This window comes from Lissotriton vulgaris, chromosome 9, assembly GCF_964263255.1.
Source record: "Lissotriton vulgaris chromosome 9, aLisVul1.2, whole genome shotgun sequence".
NCBI lineage: Eukaryota > Metazoa > Chordata > Amphibia > Caudata > Salamandridae > Lissotriton > Lissotriton vulgaris.
The window spans coordinates 541,732,011-541,754,210 of record NC_141697.1 but is presented as its reverse complement, the minus strand read 5'-3'; the positions used below and the strand labels follow the sequence as shown (position 1 = coordinate 541,754,210).

The following is a 22,200-nucleotide window of genomic DNA, read 5'->3' as shown; positions in this document are numbered from 1 at the left end:
TGTCATTTCCACGCTACCAGCAAGGAAAAGCGCAAGCTTGTGCCAGCTATGTGAGAAAAGACTTCTCAACTATCTGTGTCTGCTGAAATACAAGAGAGGGATCGTCAAAAGCTCCACACTGTACTTTGAAAATAAAGGCACACAATAATAAGCATGAATGACTGGTGGGACCTTCAAACACTTTTATGTGGAGGCTTTGAATTTCATTCTTCCCTTTTTTGTTCTGCTCTTATCTATCTCCTGGGCATTTCATGGAATGTTCTCTATTTCTCTTCCCTGCTTTGCTTCCCATGCTGCCTCTATGTGTTCATATCTATTATTTGTATTGCTGCTTTCCATTCTTCTCTTCTGCACAGCTTTGTCCTTGGTTTCAATCCCAGTTCCTTACCCTCTACAAAAACTTTCTATTGCTTTTCATGTTGGTATCTAAACCAAATGCACCATTGAAGCTGGTGCATGATAGTCATTGAACTCAGGGTCCTAATGTTCAGAACCGAGAGCACAAAGATCAGAGGGCGTTGGTGGTATAGTGGTGAGCATAGCTGCCTTCCAAGCAGTTGACCCGGGTTCGATTCCCGGCCAACGCAGTACAAATACTTATATATTCTGCAAGCAGGATATATTTTAAAGCAACATTTCACAAAATGGTAATATAATTAAGAGGTTAATCAGCCATTATATAAAAAATAAACAAATATGTAGGCAAGCATTTCGATCGCCCCTTCTGCTATATTCATTGTCCTAATATATGATAAGTTTCATAAAGCAGAGTCACCACTCACATGTACTGGTAAAAAAATATGTTACAGTGGGCAGACAATGAAAGGGCTGAGGCCCGACCAGACATTTTAACTCCAGCATCTCTATGTTAAAAAGCATTTCCTAGGCAATATTTAGCCTCTGAAAAAAATATGCAAGGTCCAGCAATAAATCTGGCAAAAGTCCCCAACATTTTGTGCATACTTGTGCCCTCACCTGAATGTAGCACCACCTTGTAGCCGTCGGAGGTAACTGCAGCTCACAAAATGTTTCATCAGAGGGCAAGTTTAGAGGAATCCAAAAGGCAGATGTCCATGGAAAGAGCCTCCGACTGCAGCAGGAAGTTTGGATGCTTCAAATTTGCATAGCTTCCAGTCCAACGTCCTCTCATGTACCGAACGCTCCCAAACGCTCTAAAGCCTTATACCGGCAAGCCCTCACCGGGTAGATCTCTGGCTCCCAGGAAAAGCCAAATACTGAGCATGCAAGCACTAGGATCACAGAGAGAGAGAGAGACAGAGAGCGTCGGAGAGCTGTTGTCTTGTTAAAGGCCTGAAACGGCTAGTGCCTAAGAGGGTCTGGACTTTCAGTTGTGACTGATTGTGAGAGGGGAAGATAAAGATTTTCTGCACCCAGCATGCCTTGCGATATACTTAGGCAAATGAGGTGAGAGCCCGACCAATCCCACGTCACTTCTCTGAATGCCTCCTCATCTGCATAAAGAGAACACTTTCACAAAGGAGCAGAGTGGCGCAGCGGAAGCGTGCTGGGCCCATAACCCAGAGGTCGATGGATCGAAACCATCCTCTGCTAATTTTGCTTGATTTTCCTTCCAAGGACCAAGCTGTCATTTCCACATAGCCAGAAAGGAAAAGTGCAAGCTTGTGCCAGCTATGTGAGAAAAGACTTCTCAACTATTCGTGTCTGTGTAATACAAGAGTGATCGTGAAAGGTACAACCCTGTACTTTGAAAGTAAAGACACACAATTATAACCATAAATGACTGACTGGTGGGAGCTTCACACAACTTTCTGGGCATGCTTTGAATTTCATTCTTCCCTTTTTGTTCTGCTCTTATCTATCTCCTGGGCATTTCATGGAATGTTCTCTTTCTCTTCCCTGCTTTGCTTCCCATGCTGCCTATATATGCTCATTTCTACTATTTGTACTGTTGCTTTTCATTTCTTCTCTTCTGCACAACTTTGTCCTTGGTTTCAATCCCCAGTTCCTTACCCTCTGCAAAAAACGTTCTACTGCTTCTCATGTTGGTATCTAAACCAAATGCACCATTGAAGCTGGTGCAAGATAGTCATTGATTTCTGCAACGTAATATTTAGAACGGAGAGCTAACACATCAGAGGGCGTTGGTGGTATAGTGGTGAGCATAGCTGCTTCCCAAGCAGTTGACCCGGGTTCGATTCCCGGCCAACGCACTGAAAATACTTATATATTCTGCAAGCAGGATATATTGTAATGCAACATGTCACAAAATGGAAATTTCACGAACAGATTAATCAGCCATATATAAAAAAATAAACAAATACGTGGGCAAACATCTCAATCGCACCTTCTGCTACATACATTGTCCTAATATATGATAAGTTTCATAAAGCAGAGTCACAACACACATGTGCTGGTAATAAATTTGTTACAGTGGGCAAACAATGGAAGGGCTGAGGCCCGACCAGACATTGTAACTCCAGCATCTCTATGTTAAAAAGCATTTCTAGGCAATATCTAGCCTCTGAAAAAATATGCAAGATCCACCGATAAATCTGGCAAAAGTCCCTAACATTTTGTGCATACTTGTGCTCTCACCTGAATGTAGCGCCACCTTGTAGCTGTCGAAGGAAACTGCTGCTCACAAAATGTTTTATCAGAAGGCAAGTTGAGAGGAATCCAAGAGTCAGATGTCCATGGAAAGAACCACTCACTGAAGCAGGAATGTTGGAGGCTTCATATTCGCATAGTTTCCTGTCCAACGTCCACAACGCTCCCAAACGCTCAAAAGCCTCACACCGGGCAAGCCCTCACCGGGTATATCTCTGGCTCCAAGGTAAAGCCAAATCCTGAGCATGCTAGTGCTAGGATCACAGAGCGAGAGAGAGATGGTTCAAGAGCTACTGTCTTGATAAAGGCCTGAAACGGCTAGTGCCTAAGAGTGTCTGACTTTCAGTTATGACTGATTGTGAGAGGGGAAGATGAAGTTTTTCTGCACCCAGCATGCCTTGGGATATACTTATGCAAATGAGGTGAGAGCCAGACCAATCCCATGCTACTCTGCCTAATGCTCCTTATCTGCATAAAAAGAACACTTTCACAACGGAGCAGAGTGGCGCAGCGGAAGCGTGCTGGGCCCATAACCCAGAGGTCGATGGATCGAAACCATCCTCTGCTAATTTTGCTTGATTTTACTTCCAAGGACCAAGCTGTCATTTCCACGCTACCAGCAAGGAAAAGCGCAAGCTTGTGCCAGCTATGTGAGAAAAGACTTCTCAACTATCTGTGTCTGCTGAAATACAAGAGAGGGATCGTCAAAAGCTCCACACTGTACTTTGAAAGTAAAGGCACACAATAATAAGCATGAATGACTGGTGGGACCTTCAAACACTTTTATGTGGAGGCTTTGAATTTCATTCTTCCCTTTTTTGTTCTGCTCTTATCTATCTCCTGGGTATTTCATGGAATGTTCTCTATTTCTCTTCCCTGCTTTGCTTCCCATGCTGCCTCTATGTGTTCATATCTATTATTTGTATTGCTGCTTTCCATTCTTCTCTTCTGCACAGCTTTGTCCTTGGTTTCAATCCCAGTTCCTTACCCTCTACAAAAACTCTCTATTGCTTTTCATGTTGGTATCTAAACCAAATGCACCATTGAAGCTGGTGCATGATAGTCATTGAACTCAGGGTCCTAATGTTTAGAACCGAGAGCGCAAAGATCAGAGGGCGTTGGTGGTATAGTGGTGAGCATAGCTGCCTTCCAAGCAGTTGACCCGGGTTCGATTCCCGGCCAACGCAGTACAAATACTTATATATTCTGCAAGCAGGATATATTTTAAAGCAACATTTCACAAAATGGTAATATAATTAAGAGGTTAATCAGCCATTATATAAAAAATAAACAAATATGTAGGCAAGCATTTCGATCGCCCCTTCTGCTATATTCATTGTCCTAATATATGATAAGTTTCATAAAGCAGAGTCACCACTCACATGTACTGGTAAAAAAATATGTTACAGTGGGCAGACAATGAAAGGGCTGAGGCCCGACCAGACATTTTAACTCCAGCATCTCTATGTTAAAAAGCATTTCCTAGGCAATATTTAGCCTCTGAAAAAAATATGCAAGATCCAGCAATAAATCTGGCAAAAGTCCCCAACATTTTGTGCATACTTGTGCCCTCACCTGAATGTAGCACCACCTTGTAGCCGTCGGAGGTAACTGCAGCTCACAAAATGTTTCATCAGAGGGCAAGTTTAGAGGAATCCAAAAGGCAGATGTCCATGGAAAGAGCCTCCGACTGCAGCAGGAAGTTTGGATGCTTCAAATTTGCATAGCTTCCAGTCCAACGTCCTCTCATGTACCGAATGCTCCCAAACGCTCTAAAGCCTTATACCCGGCAAGCCCTCACCGGGTAGATCTCTGGCTCCCAGGTAAAGCCAAATACTGAGCATGCAAGCACTAGGATCACAGAGAGAGAGAGAGACAGAGAGCGTCGGAGAGCTGTTGTCTTGTTAAAGGCCTGAAACGGCTAGTGCCTAAGAGGGTCTGGACTTTCAGTTGTGACTGATTGTGAGAGGGGAAGATAAAGATTTTCTGCACCCAGCATGCCTTGCGATATACTTAGGCAAATGAGGTGAGAGCCCGACCAATCCCACGTCACTTCTCTGAATGCCTCCTCATCTGCATAAAGAGAACACTTTCACAAAGGAGCAGAGTGGCGCAGCGGAAGCGTGCTGGGCCCATAACCCAGAGGTCGATGGATCGAAACCATCCTCTGCTAATTTTGCTTGATTTTCCTTCCAAGGACCAAGCTGTCATTTCCACATAGCCAGAAAGGAAAAGTGCAAGCTTGTGCCAGCTATGTGAGAAAAGACTTCTCAACTATTCGTGTCTGTGTAATACAAGAGTGATCGTGAAAGGTACAACCCTGTACTTTGAAAGTAAAGACACACAATTATAACCATAAATGACTGACTGGTGGGAGCTTCACACAACTTTCTGGGCATGCTTTGAATTTCATTCTTCCCTTTTTGTTCTGCTCTTATCTATCTCCTGGGCATTTCATGGAATGTTCTCTTTCTCTTCCCTGCTTTGCTTCCCATGCTGCCTATATATGCTCATTTCTACTATTTGTACTGTTGCTTTTCATTTCTTCTCTTCTGCACAACTTTGTCCTTGGTTTCAATCCCCAGTTCCTTACCCTCTGCAAAAAACGTTCTACTGCTTCTCATGTTGGTATCTAAACCAAATGCACCATTGAAGCTGGTGCAAGATAGTCATTGATTTCTGCAACGTAATATTTAGAACCGAGAGCTAACACATCAGAGGGCGTTGGTGGTATAGTGGTGAGCATAGCTGCTTCCCAAGCAGTTGACCCGGGTTCGATTCCCGGCCAACGCACTGAAAATACTTATATATTCTGCAAGCAGGATATATTGTAATGCAACATGTCACAAAATGGAAATTTCACGAACAGATTAATCAGCCATATATAAAAAAATAAACAAATACGTGGGCAAACATCTCAATCGCACCTTCTGCTACATACATTGTCCTAATATATGATAAGTTTCATAAAGCAGAGTCACAACACACATGTGCTGGTAATAAATTTGTTACAGTGGGCAAACAATGGAAGGGCTGAGGCCCGACCAGACATTGTAACTCCAGCATCTCTATGTTAAAAAGCATTTCTAGGCAATATCTAGCCTCTGAAAAAATATGCAAGACCCACCGATAAATCTGGCAAAAGTCCCTAACATTTTGTGCATACTTGTGCTCTCACCTGAATGTAGCGCCACCTTGTAGCTGTCGAAGGAAACTGCTGCTCACAAAATGTTTTATCAGAAGGCAAGTTGAGAGGAATCCAAGAGTCAGATGTCCATGGAAAGAACCACTCACTGAAGCAGGAATGTTGGAGGCTTCATATTCGCATAGTTTCCTGTCCAACGTCCACAACGCTCCCAAACGCTCAAAAGCCTCACACCGGGCAAGCCCTCACCGGGTATATCTCTGGCTCCAAGGTAAAGCCAAATCCTGAGCATGCTAGTGCTAGGATCACAGAGCGAGAGAGAGATGGTTCAAGAGCTACTGTCTTGATAAAGGCCTGAAACGGCTAGTGCCTAAGAGTGTCTGACTTTCAGTTATGACTGATTGTGAGAGGGGAAGATGAAGTTTTTCTGCACCCAGCATGCCTTGGGATATACTTATGCAAATGAGGTGAGAGCCAGACCAATCCCATGCTACTCTGCCTAATGCTCCTTATCTGCATAAAAAGAACACTTTCACAACGGAGCAGAGTGGCGCAGCGGAAGCGTGCTGGGCCCATAACCCAGAGGTCGATGGATCGAAACCATCCTCTGCTAATTTTGCTTGATTTTACTTCCAAGGACCAAGCTGTCATTTCCACGCTACCAGCAAGGAAAAGCGCAAGCTTGTGCCAGCTATGTGAGAAAAGACTTCTCAACTATCTGTGTCTGCTGAAATACAAGAGAGGGATCGTCAAAAGCTCCACACTGTACTTTGAAAGTAAAGGCACACAATAATAAGCATGAATGACTGGTGGGACCTTCAAACACTTTTATGTGGAGGCTTTGAATTTCATTCTTCCCTTTTTTGTTCTGCTCTTATCTATCTCCTGGGCATTTCATGGAATGTTTTTCTATTTCTCTTCCCTGCTTTGCTTCCCATGCTGCCTCTATGTGTTCATATCTATTATTTGTATTGCTGCTTTCCATTCTTCTCTTCTGCACAGCTTTGTCCTTGGTTTCAATCCCAGTTCCTTACCCTCTACAAAAACTTTCTATTGCTTTTCATGTTGGTATCTAAACCAAATGCACCATTGAAGCTGGTGCATGATAGTCATTGAACTCAGGGTCCTAATGTTTAGAACCGAGAGCGCAAAGATCAGAGGGCGTTGGTGGTATAGTGGTGAGCATAGCTGCCTTCCAAGCAGTTGACCCGGGTTCGATTCCCGGCCAACGCAGTACAAATACTTATATATTCTGCAAGCAGGATATATTTTAAAGCAACATTTCACAAAATGGTAATATAATTAAGAGGTTAATCAGCCATTATATAAAAAATAAACAAATATGTAGGCAAGCATTTCGATCGCCCCTTCTGCTAAAATTCATTGGCCTAATATATGATAAGTTTCATAAAGCAGAGTCACCACTCACATGTACTGGTAAAAAAATATGTTACAGTGGGCAGACAATGAAAGGGCTGAGGCCCGACCAGACATTTTAACTCCAGCATCTCTATGTTAAAAAGCATTTCCTAGGCAATATTTAGCCTCTGAAAAAAATATGCAAGATCCAGCAATAAATCTGGCAAAAGTCCCCAACATTTTGTGCATACTTGTGCCCTCACCTGAATGTAGCACCACCTTGTAGCCGTCGGAGGTAACTGCAGCTCACAAAATGTTTCATCAGAGGGCAAGTTTAGAGGAATCCAAAAGGCAGATGTCCATGGAAAGAGCCTCCGACTGCAGCAGGAAGTTTGGATGCTTCGAATTTGCATAGCTTCCAGTCCAACGTCCTCTCATGTACCGAACGCTCCCAAACGCTCTAAAGCCTTATACCGGTAAGCCCTCACCGGGTAGATCTCTGGCTCCCAGGTAAAGCCAAATACTGAGCATGCAAGCACTAGGATCACAGAGAGAGAGAGAGAGAGACAGAGAGCGTCGGAGAGCTGTTGTCTTGTTAAAGGCCTGAAACGGCTAGTGAATAAGAGGGTCTGGACTTTCAGTTGTGACTGATTGTGAGAGGGGAAGATAAAGATTTTCTGCACCCAGCATGCCTTGCGATATACTTAGGCAAATGAGGTGAGAGCCCGACCAATCCCACGTCACTTCTCTGAATGCCTCCTCATCTGCATAAACAGAACACTTTCACAAAGGAGCAGAGTGGCGCAGCGGAAGCGTGCTGGGCCCATAACCCAGAGGTCGATGGATCGAAACCATCCTCTGCTAATTTTGCTTGATTTTCCTTCCAAGGACCAAGCTGTCATTTCCACATAGCCAGAAAGGAAAAGTGCAAGCTTGTACCAGCTATGTGAGAAAAGACTTCTCAACTATTCGTGTCTGTGTAATACAAGAGTGATCGTGAAAGGTACAACCCTGTACTTTGAAAGTAAATACACACAATTATAACCATAAATGACTGGTGGGAGCTTCACACAACTTTCTGGGCATGCTTTGAATTTCATTCTTCCCTTTTTGTTCTGCTCTTATCTATCTCCTGGGCATTTCATGGAATGTTCTCTTTCTCTTCCCTGCTTTGCTTCCCATGCTGCCTATATATGCTCATTTCTACTATTTGTACTGTTGCTTTTCATTTCTTCTCTTCTGCACAACTTTGTCCTTGGTTTCAATCCCCAGTTCCTTACCCTCTGCAAAAAACGTTCTACTGCTTCTCATGTTGGTATCTAAACCAAATGCACCATTGAAGCTGGTGCAAGATAGTCATTGATTTCTGCAACGTAATATTTAGAACCGAGAGCTAACACATCAGAGGGCGTTGGTGGTATAGTGGTGAGCATAGCTGCTTCCCAAGCAGTTGACCCGGGTTCGATTCCAGGCCAACGCACTGAAAATACTTATATATTCTGCAAGCAGGATATATTGTAATGCAACATGTCACAAAATGGAAATTTCACGAACAGATTAATCAGCCATATATAAAAAAATAAACAAATACGTGGGCAAACATCTCAATCGCACCTTCTGCTACATACATTGTCCTAATATATGATAAGTTTCATAAAGCAGAGTCACAACACACATGTGCTGGTAATAAATTTGTTACAGTGGGCAAACAATGGAAGGGCTGAGGCCCGACCAGACATTGTAACTCCAGCATCTCTATGTTAAAAAGCATTTCTAGGCAATATCTAGCCTCTGAAAAAATATGCAAGATCCACCGATAAATCTGGCAAAAGTCCCTAACATTTTGTGCATACTTGTGCTCTCACCTGAATGTAGCGCCACCTTGTAGCTGTCGAAGGAAACTGCTGCTCACAAAATGTTTTATCAGAAGGCAAGTTGAGAGGAATCCAAGAGTCAGATGTCCATGGAAAGAACCACTCACTGAAGCAGGAATGTTGGAGGCTTCATATTCGCATAGTTTCCTGTCCAACGTCCACAACGCTCCCAAACGCTCAAAAGCCTCACACCGGGCAAGCCCTCACCGGGTATATCTCTGGCTCCAAGGTAAAGCCAAATCCTGAGCATGCTAGTGCTAGGATCACAGAGCGAGAGAGAGATGGTTCAAGAGCTACTGTCTTGATAAAGGCCTGAAACGGCTAGTGCCTAAGAGTGTCTGACTTTCAGTTATGACTGATTGTGAGAGGGGAAGATGAAGTTTTTCTGCACCCAGCATGCCTTGGGATATACTTATGCAAATGAGGTGAGAGCCAGACCAATCCCATGCTACTCTGCCTAATGCTCCTTATCTGCATAAAAAGAACACTTTCACAACGGAGCAGAGTGGCGCAGCGGAAGCGTGCTGGGCCCATAACCCAGAGGTCGATGGATCGAAACCATCCTCTGCTAATTTTGCTTGATTTTACTTCCAAGGACCAAGCTGTCATTTCCACGCTACCAGCAAGGAAAAGCGCAAGCTTGTGCCAGCTATGTGAGAAAAGACTTCTCAACTATCTGTGTCTGCTGAAATACAAGAGAGGGATCGTCAAAAGCTCCACACTGTACTTTGAAAGTAAAGGCACACAATAATAAGCATGAATGACTGGTGGGACCTTCAAACACTTTTATGTGGAGGCTTTGAATTTCATTCTTCCCTTTTTTGTTCTGCTCTTATCTATCTCCTGGGTATTTCATGGAATGTTCTCTATTTCTCTTCCCTGCTTTGCTTCCCATGCTGCCTCTATGTGTTCATATCTATTATTTGTATTGCTGCTTTCCATTCTTCTCTTCTGCACAGCTTTGTCCTTGGTTTCAATCCCAGTTCCTTACCCTCTACAAAAACTCTCTATTGCTTTTCATGTTGGTATCTAAACCAAATGCACCATTGAAGCTGGTGCATGATAGTCATTGAACTCAGGGTCCTAATGTTTAGAACTGAGAGCGCAAAGATCAGAGGGCGTTGGTGGTATAGTGGTGAGCATAGCTGCCTTCCAAGCAGTTGACCCGGGTTCGATTCCCGGCCAACGCAGTACAAATACTTATATATTCTGCAAGCAGGATATATTTTAAAGCAACATTTCACAAAATGGTAATATAATTAAGAGGTTAATCAGCCATTATATAAAAAATAAACAAATATGTAGGCAAGCATTTCGATCGCCCCTTCTGCTATATTCATTGTCCTAATATATGATAAGTTTCATAAAGCAGAGTCACCACTCACATGTACTGGTAAAAAAATATGTTACAGTGGGCAGACAATGAAAGGGCTGAGGCCCGACCAGACATTTTAACTCCAGCATCTCTATGTTAAAAAGCATTTCCTAGGCAATATTTAGCCTCTGAAAAAAATATGCAAGATCCAGCAATAAATCTGGCAAAAGTCCCCAACATTTTGTGCATACTTGTGCCCTCACCTGAATGTAGCACCACCTTGTAGCCGTCGGAGGTAACTGCAGCTCACAAAATGTTTCATCAGAGGGCAAGTTTAGAGGAATCCAAAAGGCAGATGTCCATGGAAAGAGCCTCCGACTGCAGCAGGAAGTTTGGATGCTTCAAATTTGCATAGCTTCCAGTCCAACGTCCTCTCATGTACCGAATGCTCCCAAACGCTCTAAAGCCTTATACCCGGCAAGCCCTCACCGGGTAGATCTCTGGCTCCCAGGTAAAGCCAAATACTGAGCATGCAAGCACTAGGATCACAGAGAGAGAGAGAGACAGAGAGCCTCGGAGAGCTGTTGTCTTGTTAAAGGCCTGAAACGGCTAGTGCCTAAGAGGGTCTGGACTTTCAGTTGTGACTGATTGTGAGAGGGGAAGATAATGATTTTCTGCACCCAGCATGCCTTGCGATATACTTAGGCAAATGAGGTGAGAGCCCGACCAATCCCACGTCACTTCTCTGAATGCCTCCTCATCTGCATAAAGAGAACACTTTCACAAAGGAGCAGAGTGGCGCAGCGGAAGCGTGCTGGGCCCATAACCCAGAGGTCGATGGATCGAAACCATCCTCTGCTAATTTTGCTTGATTTTCCTTCCAAGGACCAAGCTGTCATTTCCACATAGCCAGAAAGGAAAAGTGCAAGCTTGTGCCAGCTATGTGAGAAAAGACTTCTCAACTATTCGTGTCTGTGTAATACAAGAGTGATCGTGAAAGGTACAACCCTGTACTTTGAAAGTAAAGACACACAATTATAACCATAAATGACTGACTGGTGGGAGCTTCACACAACTTTCTGGGCATGCTTTGAATTTCATTCTTCCCTTTTTGTTCTGCTCTTATCTATCTCCTGGGCATTTCATGGAATGTTCTCTTTCTCTTCCCTGCTTTGCTTCCCATGCTGCCTATATATGCTCATTTCTACTATTTGTACTGTTGCTTTTCATTTCTTCTCTTCTGCACAACTTTGTCCTTGGTTTCAATCCCCAGTTCCTTACCCTCTGCAAAAAACGTTCTACTGCTTCTCATGTTGGTATCTAAACCAAATGCACCATTGAAGCTGGTGCAAGATAGTCATTGATTTCTGCAACGTAATATTTAGAACCGAGAGCTAACACATCAGAGGGCGTTGGTGGTATAGTGGTGAGCATAGCTGCTTCCCAAGCAGTTGACCCGGGTTCGATTCCCGGCCAACGCACTGAAAATACTTATATATTCTGCAAGCAGGATATATTGTAATGCAACATGTCACAAAATGGAAATTTCACGAACAGATTAATCAGCCATATATAAAAAAATAAACAAATACGTGGGCAAACATCTCAATCGCACCTTCTGCTACATACATTGTCCTAATATATGATAAGTTTCATAAAGCAGAGTCACAACACACATGTGCTGGTAATAAATTTGTTACAGTGGGCAAACAATGGAAGGGCTGAGGCCCGACCAGACATTGTAACTCCAGCATCTCTATGTTAAAAAGCATTTCTAGGCAATATCTAGCCTCTGAAAAAATATGCAAGATCCACCGATAAATCTGGCAAAAGTCCCTAACATTTTGTGCATACTTGTGCTCTCACCTGAATGTAGCGCCACCTTGTAGCTGTCGAAGGAAACTGCTGCTCACAAAATGTTTTATCAGAAGGCAAGTTGAGAGGAATCCAAGAGTCAGATGTCCATGGAAAGAACCACTCACTGAAGCAGGAATGTTGGAGGCTTCATATTCGCATAGTTTCCTGTCCAACGTCCACAACGCTCCCAAACGCTCAAAAGCCTCACACCGGGCAAGCCCTCACCGGGTATATCTCTGGCTCCAAGGTAAAGCCAAATCCTGAGCATGCTAGTGCTAGGATCACAGAGCGAGAGAGAGATGGTTCAAGAGCTACTGTCTTGATAAAGGCCTGAAACGGCTAGTGCCTAAGAGTGTCTGACTTTCAGTTATGACTGATTGTGAGAGGGGAAGATGAAGTTTTTCTGCACCCAGCATGCCTTGGGATATACTTATGCAAATGAGGTGAGAGCCAGACCAATCCCATGCTACTCTGCCTAATGCTCCTTATCTGCATAAAAAGAACACTTTCACAACGGAGCAGAGTGGCGCAGCGGAAGCGTGCTGGGCCCATAACCCAGAGGTCGATGGATCGAAACCATCCTCTGCTAATTTTGCTTGATTTTACTTCCAAGGACCAAGCTGTCATTTCCACGCTACCAGCAAGGAAAAGCGCAAGCTTGTGCCAGCTATGTGAGAAAAGACTTCTCAACTATCTGTGTCTGCTGAAATACAAGAGAGGGATCGTCAAAAGCTCCACACTGTACTTTGAAAGTAAAGGCACACAATAATAAGCATGAATGACTGGTGGGACCTTCAAACACTTTTATGTGGAGGCTTTGAATTTCATTCTTCCCTTTTTTGTTCTGCTCTTATCTATCTCCTGGGCATTTCATGGAATGTTTTTCTATTTCTCTTCCCTGCTTTGCTTCCCATGCTGCCTCTATGTGTTCATATCTATTATTTGTATTGCTGCTTTCCATTCTTCTCTTCTGCACAGCTTTGTCCTTGGTTTCAATCCCAGTTCCTTACCCTCTACAAAAACTTTCTATTGCTTTTCATGTTGGTATCTAAACCAAATGCACCATTGAAGCTGGTGCATGATAGTCATTGAACTCAGGGTCCTAATGTTTAGAACCGAGAGCGCAAAGATCAGAGGGCGTTGGTGGTATAGTGGTGAGCATAGCTGCCTTCCAAGCAGTTGACCCGGGTTCGATTCCCGGCCAACGCAGTACAAATACTTATATATTCTGCAAGCAGGATATATTTTAAAGCAACATTTCACAAAATGGTAATATAATTAAGAGGTTAATCAGCCATTATATAAAAAATAAACAAATATGTAGGCAAGCATTTCGATCGCCCCTTCTGCTATATTCATTGTCCTAATATATGATAAGTTTCATAAAGCAGAGTCACCACTCACATGTACTGGTAAAAAAATATGTTACAGTGGGCAGACAATGAAAGGGCTGAGGCCCGACCAGACATTTTAACTCCAGCATCTCTATGTTAAAAAGCATTTCCTAGGCAATATTTAGCCTCTGAAAAAAATATGCAAGATCCAGCAATAAATCTGGCAAAAGTCCCCAACATTTTGTGCATACTTGTGCCCTCACCTGAATGTAGCACCACCTTGTAGCCGTCGGAGGTAACTGCAGCTCACAAAATGTTTCATCAGAGGGCAAGTTTAGAGGAATCCAAAAGGCAGATGTCCATGGAAAGAGCCTCCGACTGCAGCAGGAAGTTTGGATGCTTCGAATTTGCATAGCTTCCAGTCCAACGTCCTCTCATGTACCGAACGCTCCCAAACGCTCTAAAGCCTTATACCGGTAAGCCCTCACCGGGTAGATCTCTGGCTCCCAGGTAAAGCCAAATACTGAGCATGCAAGCACTAGGATCACAGAGAGAGAGAGAGACAGAGAGCGTCGGAGAGCTGTTGTCTTGTTAAAGGCCTGAAACGGCTAGTGAATAAGAGGGTCTGGACTTTCAGTTGTGACTGATTGTGAGAGGGGAAGATAAAGATTTTCTGCACCCAGCATGCCTTGCGATATACTTAGGCAAATGAGGTGAGAGCCCGACCAATCCCACGTCACTTCTCTGAATGCCTCCTCATCTGCATAAACAGAACACTTTCACAAAGGAGCAGAGTGGCGCAGCGGAAGCGTGCTGGGCCCATAACCCAGAGGTCGATGGATCGAAACCATCCTCTGCTAATTTTGCTTGATTTTCCTTCCAAGGACCAAGCTGTCATTTCCACATAGCCAGAAAGGAAAAGTGCAAGCTTGTACCAGCTATGTGAGAAAAGACTTCTCAACTATTCGTGTCTGTGTAATACAAGAGTGATCGTGAAAGGTACAACCCTGTACTTTGAAAGTAAATACACACAATTATAACCATAAATGACTGGTGGGAGCTTCACACAACTTTCTGGGCATGCTTTGAATTTCATTCTTCCCTTTTTGTTCTGCTCTTATCTATCTCCTGGGCATTTCATGGAATGTTCTCTTTCTCTTCCCTGCTTTGCTTCCCATGCTGCCTATATATGCTCATTTCTACTATTTGTACTGTTGCTTTTCATTTCTTCTCTTCTGCACAACTTTGTCCTTGGTTTCAATCCCCAGTTCCTTACCCTCTGCAAAAAACGTTCTACTGCTTCTCATGTTGGTATCTAAACCAAATGCACCATTGAAGCTGGTGCAAGATAGTCATTGATTTCTGCAACGTAATATTTAGAACCGAGAGCTAACACATCAGAGGGCGTTGGTGGTATAGTGGTGAGCATAGCTGCTTCCCAAGCAGTTGACCCGGGTTCGATTCCAGGCCAACGCACTGAAAATACTTATATATTCTGCAAGCAGGATATATTGTAATGCAACATGTCACAAAATGGAAATTTCACGAACAGATTAATCAGCCATATATAAAAAAATAAACAAATACGTGGGCAAACATCTCAATCGCACCTTCTGCTACATACATTGTCCTAATATATGATAAGTTTCATAAAGCAGAGTCACAACACACATGTGCTGGTAATAAATTTGTTACAGTGGGCAAACAATGGAAGGGCTGAGGCCCGACCAGACATTGTAACTCCAGCATCTCTATGTTAAAAAGCATTTCTAGGCAATATCTAGCCTCTGAAAAAATATGCAAGATCCACCGATAAATCTGGCAAAAGTCCCTAACATTTTGTGCATACTTGTGCTCTCACCTGAATGTAGCGCCACCTTGTAGCTGTCGAAGGAAACTGCTGCTCACAAAATGTTTTATCAGAAGGCAAGTTGAGAGGAATCCAAGAGTCAGATGTCCATGGAAAGAACCACTCACTGAAGCAGGAATGTTGGAGGCTTCATATTCGCATAGTTTCCTGTCCAACGTCCACTCACGTCCCGAACGCTCCCAAACGCTCAAAAGCCTCACACCGGGCAAGCCCTCACCGGGTATATCTCTGGCTCCAAGGTAAAGCCAAATCCTGAGCATGCTAGTGCTAGGATCACAGAGCGAGAGAGAGATGGTTCAAGAGCTACTGTCTTGATAAAGGCCTGAAACGGCTAGTGCCTAAGAGTGTCTGACTTTCAGTTATGACTGATTGTGAGAGGGGAAGATGAAGTTTTTCTGCACCCAGCATGCCTTGGGATATACTTATGCAAATGAGGTGAGAGCCAGACCAATCCCATGCTACTCTGCCTAATGCTCCTTATCTGCATAAAAAGAACACTTTCACAACGGAGCAGAGTGGCGCAGCGGAAGCGTGCTGGGCCCATAACCCAGAGGTCGATGGATCGAAACCATCCTCTGCTAATTTTGCTTGATTTTACTTCCAAGGACCAAGCTGTCATTTCCACGCTACCAGCAAGGAAAAGCGCAAGCTTGTGCCAGCTATGTGAGAAAAGACTTCTCAACTATCTGTGTCTGCTGAAATACAAGAGAGGGATCGTCAAAAGCTCCACACTGTACTTTGAAAGTAAAGGCACACAATAATAAGCATGAATGACTGGTGGGACCTTCAAACACTTTTATGTGGAGGCTTTGAATTTCATTCTTCCCTTTTTTGTTCTGCTCTTATCTATCTCCTGGGCATTTCATGGAATGTTCTCTATTTCTCTTCCCTGCTTTGCTTCCCATGCTGCCTCTATGTGTTCATATCTATTATTTGTATTGCTGCTTTCCATTCTTCTCTTCTGCACAGCTTTGTCCTTGGTTTCAATCCCAGTTCCTTACCCTCTACAAAAACTTTCTATTGCTTTTCATGTTGGTATCTAAACCAAATGCACCATTGAAGCTGGTGCATGATAGTCATTGAACTCAGGGTCCTAATGTTCAGAACCGAGAGCACAAAGATCAGAGGGCGTTGGTGGTATAGTGGTGAGCATAGCTGCCTTCCAAGCAGTTGACCCGGGTTCGATTCCCGGCCAACGCAGTACAAATACTTATATATTCTGCAAGCAGGATATATTTTAAAGCAACATTTCACAAAATGGTAATATAATTAAGAGGTTAATCAGCCATTATATAAAAAATAAACAAATATGTAGGCAAGCATTTCGATCGCCCCTTCTGCTATATTCATTGTCCTAATATATGATAAGTTTCATAAAGCAGAGTCACCACTCACATGTACTGGTAAAAAAATATGTTACAGTGGGCAGACAATGAAAGGGCTGAGGCCCGACCAGACATTTTAACTCCAGCATCTCTATGTTAAAAAGCATTTCCTAGGCAATATTTAGCCTCTGAAAAAAATATGCAAGGTCCAGCAATAAATCTGGCAAAAGTCCCCAACATTTTGTGCATACTTGTGCCCTCACCTGAATGTAGCACCACCTTGTAGCCGTCGGAGGTAACTGCAGCTCACAAAATGTTTCATCAGAGGGCAAGTTTAGAGGAATCCAAAAGGCAGATGTCCATGGAAAGAGCCTCCGACTGCAGCAGGAAGTTTGGATGCTTCAAATTTGCATAGCTTCCAGTCCAACGTCCTCTCATGTACCGAACGCTCCCAAACGCTCTAAAGCCTTATACCGGCAAGCCCTCACCGGGTAGATCTCTGGCTCCCAGGAAAAGCCAAATACTGAGCATGCAAGCACTAGGATCACAGAGAGAGAGAGAGACAGAGAGCGTCGGAGAGCTGTTGTCTTGTTAAAGGCCTGAAACGGCTAGTGCCTAAGAGGGTCTGGACTTTCAGTTGTGACTGATTGTGAGAGGGGAAGATAAAGATTTTCTGCACCCAGCATGCCTTGCGATATACTTAGGCAAATGAGGTGAGAGCCCGACCAATCCCACGTCACTTCTCTGAATGCCTCCTCATCTGCATAAAGAGAACACTTTCACAAAGGAGCAGAGTGGCGCAGCGGAAGCGTGCTGGGCCCATAACCCAGAGGTCGATGGATCGAAACCATCCTCTGCTAATTTTGCTTGATTTTCCTTCCAAGGACCAAGCTGTCATTTCCACATAGCCAGAAAGGAAAAGTGCAAGCTTGTGCCAGCTATGTGAGAAAAGACTTCTCAACTATTCGTGTCTGTGTAATACAAGAGTGATCGTGAAAGGTACAACCCTGTACTTTGAAAGTAAAGACACACAATTATAACCATAAATGACTGACTGGTGGGAGCTTCACACAACTTTCTGGGCATGCTTTGAATTTCATTCTTCCCTTTTTGTTCTGCTCTTATCTATCTCCTGGGCATTTCATGGAATGTTCTCTTTCTCTTCCCTGCTTTGCTTCCCATGCTGCCTATATATGCTCATTTCTACTATTTGTACTGTTGCTTTTCATTTCTTCTCTTCTGCACAACTTTGTCCTTGGTTTCAATCCCCAGTTCCTTACCCTCTGCAAAAAACGTTCTACTGCTTCTCATGTTGGTATCTAAACCAAATGCACCATTGAAGCTGGTGCAAGATAGTCATTGATTTCTGCAACGTAATATTTAGAACCGAGAGCTAACACATCAGAGGGCGTTGGTGGTATAGTGGTGAGCATAGCTGCTTCCCAAGCAGTTGACCCGGGTTCGATTCCCGGCCAACGCACTGAAAATACTTATATATTCTGCAAGCAGGATATATTGTAATGCAACATGTCACAAAATGGAAATTTCACGAACAGATTAATCAGCCATATATAAAAAAATAAACAAATACGTGGGCAAACATCTCAATCGCACCTTCTGCTACATACATTGTCCTAATATATGATAAGTTTCATAAAGCAGAGTCACAACACACATGTGCTGGTAATAAATTTGTTACAGTGGGCAAACAATGGAAGGGCTGAGGCCCGACCAGACATTGTAACTCCAGCATCTCTATGTTAAAAAGCATTTCTAGGCAATATCTAGCCTCTGAAAAAATATGCAAGATCCACCGATAAATCTGGCAAAAGTCCCTAACATTTTGTGCATACTTGTGCTCTCACCTGAATGTAGCGCCACCTTGTAGCTGTCGAAGGAAACTGCTGCTCACAAAATGTTTTATCAGAAGGCAAGTTGAGAGGAATCCAAGAGTCAGATGTCCATGGAAAGAACCACTCACTGAAGCAGGAATGTTGGAGGCTTCATATTCGCATAGTTTCCTGTCCAACGTCCACAACGCTCCCAAACGCTCAAAAGCCTCACACCGGGCAAGCCCTCACCGGGTATATCTCTGGCTCCAAGGTAAAGCCAAATCCTGAGCATGCTAGTGCTAGGATCACAGAGCGAGAGAGAGATGGTTCAAGAGCTACTGTCTTGATAAAGGCCTGAAACGGCTAGTGCCTAAGAGTGTCTGACTTTCAGTTATGACTGATTGTGAGAGGGGAAGATGAAGTTTTTCTGCACCCAGCATGCCTTGGGATATACTTATGCAAATGAGGTGAGAGCCAGACCAATCCCATGCTACTCTGCCTAATGCTCCTTATCTGCATAAAAAGAACACTTTCACAACGGAGCAGAGTGGCGCAGCGGAAGCGTGCTGGGCCCATAACCCAGAGGTCGATGGATCGAAACCATCCTCTGCTAATTTTGCTTGATTTTACTTCCAAGGACCAAGCTGTCATTTCCACGCTACCAGCAAGGAAAAGCGCAAGCTTGTGCCAGCTATGTGAGAAAAGACTTCTCAACTATCTGTGTCTGCTGAAATACAAGAGAGGGATCGTCAAAAGCTCCACACTGTACTTTGAAAGTAAAGGCACACAATAATAAGCATGAATGACTGGTGGGACCTTCAAACACTTTTATGTGGAGGCTTTGAATTTCATTCTTCCCTTTTTTGTTCTGCTCTTATCTATCTCCTGGGTATTTCATGGAATGTTCTCTATTTCTCTTCCCTGCTTTGCTTCCCATGCTGCCTCTATGTGTTCATATCTATTATTTGTATTGCTGCTTTCCATTCTTCTCTTCTGCACAGCTTTGTCCTTGGTTTCAATCCCAGTTCCTTACCCTCTACAAAAACTCTCTATTGCTTTTCATGTTGGTATCTAAACCAAATGCACCATTGAAGCTGGTGCATGATAGTCATTGAACTCAGGGTCCTAATGTTTAGAACCGAGAGCGCAAAGATCAGAGGGCGTTGGTGGTATAGTGGTGAGCATAGCTGCCTTCCAAGCAGTTGACCCGGGTTCGATTCCCGGCCAACGCAGTACAAATACTTATATATTCTGCAAGCAGGATATATTTTAAAGCAACATTTCACAAAATGGTAATATAATTAAGAGGTTAATCAGCCATTATATAAAAAATAAACAAATATGTAGGCAAGCATTTCGATCGCCCCTTCTGCTATATTCATTGTCCTAATATATGATAAGTTTCATAAAGCAGAGTCACCACTCACATGTACTGGTAAAAAAATATGTTACAGTGGGCAGACAATGAAAGGGCTGAGGCCCGACCAGACATTTTAACTCCAGCATCTCTATGTTAAAAAGCATTTCCTAGGCAATATTTAGCCTCTGAAAAAAATATGCAAGATCCAGCAATAAATCTGGCAAAAGTCCCCAACATTTTGTGCATACTTGTGCCCTCACCTGAATGTAGCACCACCTTGTAGCCGTCGGAGGTAACTGCAGCTCACAAAATGTTTCATCAGAGGGCAAGTTTAGAGGAATCCAAAAGGCAGATGTCCATGGAAAGAGCCTCCGACTGCAGCAGGAAGTTTGGATGCTTCAAATTTGCATAGCTTCCAGTCCAACGTCCTCTCATGTACCGAATGCTCCCAAACGCTCTAAAGCCTTATACCCGGCAAGCCCTCACCGGGTAGATCTCTGGCTCCCAGGTAAAGCCAAATACTGAGCATGCAAGCACTAGGATCACAGAGAGAGAGAGAGACAGAGAGCGTCGGAGAGCTGTTGTCTTGTTAAAGGCCTGAAACGGCTAGTGCCTAAGAGGGTCTGGACTTTCAGTTGTGACTGATTGTGAGAGGGGAAGATAAAGATTTTCTGCACCCAGCATGCCTTGCGATATACTTAGGCAAATGAGGTGAGAGCCCGACCAATCCCACGTCACTTCTCTGAATGCCTCCTCATCTGCATAAAGAGAACACTTTCACAAAGGAGCAGAGTGGCGCAGCGGAAGCATGCTGGGCCCATAACCCAGAGGTCGATGGATCGAAACCATCCTCTGCTAATTTTGCTTGATTTTCCTTCCAAGGACCAAGCTGTCATTTCCACATAGCCAGAAAGGAAAAGTGCAAGCTTGTGCCAGCTATGTGAGAAAAGACTTCTCAACTATTCGTGTCTGTGTAATACAAGAGTGATCGTGAAAGGTACAACCCTGTACTTTGAAAGTAAAGACACACAATTATAACCATAAATGACTGACTGGTGGGAGCTTCACACAACTTTCTGGGCATGCTTTGAATTTCATTCTTCCCTTTTTGTTCTGCTCTTATCTATCTCCTGGGCATTTCATGGAATGTTCTCTTTCTCTTCCCTGCTTTGCTTCCCATGCTGCCTATATATGCTCATTTCTACTATTTGTACTGTTGCTTTTCATTTCTTCTCTTCTGCACAACTTTGTCCTTGGTTTCAATCCCCAGTTCCTTACCCTCTGCAAAAAACGTTCTACTGCTTCTCATGTTGGTATCTAAACCAAATGCACCATTGAAGCTGGTGCAAGATAGTCATTGATTTCTGCAACGTAATATTTAGAACCGAGAGCTAACACATCAGAGGGCGTTGGTGGTATAGTGGTGAGCATAGCTGCTTCCCAAGCAGTTGACCCGGGTTCGATTCCCGGCCAACGCACTGAAAATACTTATATATTCTGCAAGCAGGATATATTGTAATGCAACATGTCACAAAATGGAAATTTCACGAACAGATTAATCAGCCATATATAAAAAAATAAACAAATACGTGGGCAAACATCTCAATCGCACCTTCTGCTACATACATTGTCCTAATATATGATAAGTTTCATAAAGCAGAGTCACAACACACATGTGCTGGTAATAAATTTGTTACAGTGGGCAAACAATGGAAGGGCTGAGGCCCGACCAGACATTGTAACTCCAGCATCTCTATGTTAAAAAGCATTTCTAGGCAATATCTAGCCTCTGAAAAAATATGCAAGATCCACCGATAAATCTGGCAAAAGTCCCTAACATTTTGTGCATACTTGTGCTCTCACCTGAATGTAGCGCCACCTTGTAGCTGTCGAAGGAAACTGCTGCTCACAAAATGTTTTATCAGAAGGCAAGTTGAGAGGAATCCAAGAGTCAGATGTCCATGGAAAGAACCACTCACTGAAGCAGGAATGTTGGAGGCTTCATATTCGCATAGTTTCCTGTCCAACGTCCACAACGCTCCCAAACGCTCAAAAGCCTCACACCGGGCAAGCCCTCACCGGGTATATCTCTGGCTCCAAGGTAAAGCCAAATCCTGAGCATGCTAGTGCTAGGATCACAGAGCGAGAGAGAGATGGTTCAAGAGCTACTGTCTTGATAAAGGCCTGAAACGGCTAGTGCCTAAGAGTGTCTGACTTTCAGTTATGACTGATTGTGAGAGGGGAAGATGAAGTTTTTCTGCACCCAGCATGCCTTGGGATATACTTATGCAAATGAGGTGAGAGCCAGACCAATCCCATGCTACTCTGCCTAATGCTCCT

General features: G+C 43.6%; 12 non-coding genes across 12 annotated transcripts; all 12 read left to right on the top strand.

Moving 5' to 3' along the window:
- The first annotated feature begins 515 nt into the window (after positions 1–515).
- TRNAG-UCC (transfer RNA glycine (anticodon UCC)) lies at positions 516–587 on the top strand. Its single transcript has one exon. It is a non-coding gene; the product is annotated as a tRNA-Gly (tRNA).
- A 1,533-nt stretch (positions 588–2,120) lies between these two features.
- On the top strand, positions 2,121–2,192 carry TRNAG-CCC (transfer RNA glycine (anticodon CCC)). Its single transcript has one exon. It is a non-coding gene; the product is annotated as a tRNA-Gly (tRNA).
- Positions 2,193–3,704: 1,512 nt separating this feature from the next.
- On the top strand, positions 3,705–3,776 carry TRNAG-UCC (transfer RNA glycine (anticodon UCC)). Its single transcript has one exon. It is a non-coding gene; the product is annotated as a tRNA-Gly (tRNA).
- Positions 3,777–5,310: 1,534 nt separating this feature from the next.
- Positions 5,311–5,382, top strand: TRNAG-CCC (transfer RNA glycine (anticodon CCC)). The gene has a single exon. It is a non-coding gene; the product is annotated as a tRNA-Gly (tRNA).
- A 1,513-nt stretch (positions 5,383–6,895) lies between these two features.
- Positions 6,896–6,967, top strand: TRNAG-UCC (transfer RNA glycine (anticodon UCC)). Its single transcript has one exon. It is a non-coding gene; the product is annotated as a tRNA-Gly (tRNA).
- A 3,118-nt stretch (positions 6,968–10,085) lies between these two features.
- On the top strand, positions 10,086–10,157 carry TRNAG-UCC (transfer RNA glycine (anticodon UCC)). The gene has a single exon. It is a non-coding gene; the product is annotated as a tRNA-Gly (tRNA).
- A 1,534-nt stretch (positions 10,158–11,691) lies between these two features.
- TRNAG-CCC (transfer RNA glycine (anticodon CCC)) lies at positions 11,692–11,763 on the top strand. Its single transcript has one exon. It is a non-coding gene; the product is annotated as a tRNA-Gly (tRNA).
- A 1,513-nt stretch (positions 11,764–13,276) lies between these two features.
- TRNAG-UCC (transfer RNA glycine (anticodon UCC)) lies at positions 13,277–13,348 on the top strand. Its single transcript has one exon. It is a non-coding gene; the product is annotated as a tRNA-Gly (tRNA).
- A 3,123-nt stretch (positions 13,349–16,471) lies between these two features.
- Positions 16,472–16,543, top strand: TRNAG-UCC (transfer RNA glycine (anticodon UCC)). Its single transcript has one exon. It is a non-coding gene; the product is annotated as a tRNA-Gly (tRNA).
- Positions 16,544–18,076: 1,533 nt separating this feature from the next.
- Positions 18,077–18,148, top strand: TRNAG-CCC (transfer RNA glycine (anticodon CCC)). The gene has a single exon. It is a non-coding gene; the product is annotated as a tRNA-Gly (tRNA).
- Positions 18,149–19,660: 1,512 nt separating this feature from the next.
- TRNAG-UCC (transfer RNA glycine (anticodon UCC)) lies at positions 19,661–19,732 on the top strand. Its single transcript has one exon. It is a non-coding gene; the product is annotated as a tRNA-Gly (tRNA).
- A 1,534-nt stretch (positions 19,733–21,266) lies between these two features.
- Positions 21,267–21,338, top strand: TRNAG-CCC (transfer RNA glycine (anticodon CCC)). The gene has a single exon. It is a non-coding gene; the product is annotated as a tRNA-Gly (tRNA).
- Positions 21,339–22,200: the final 862 nt, after the last annotated feature.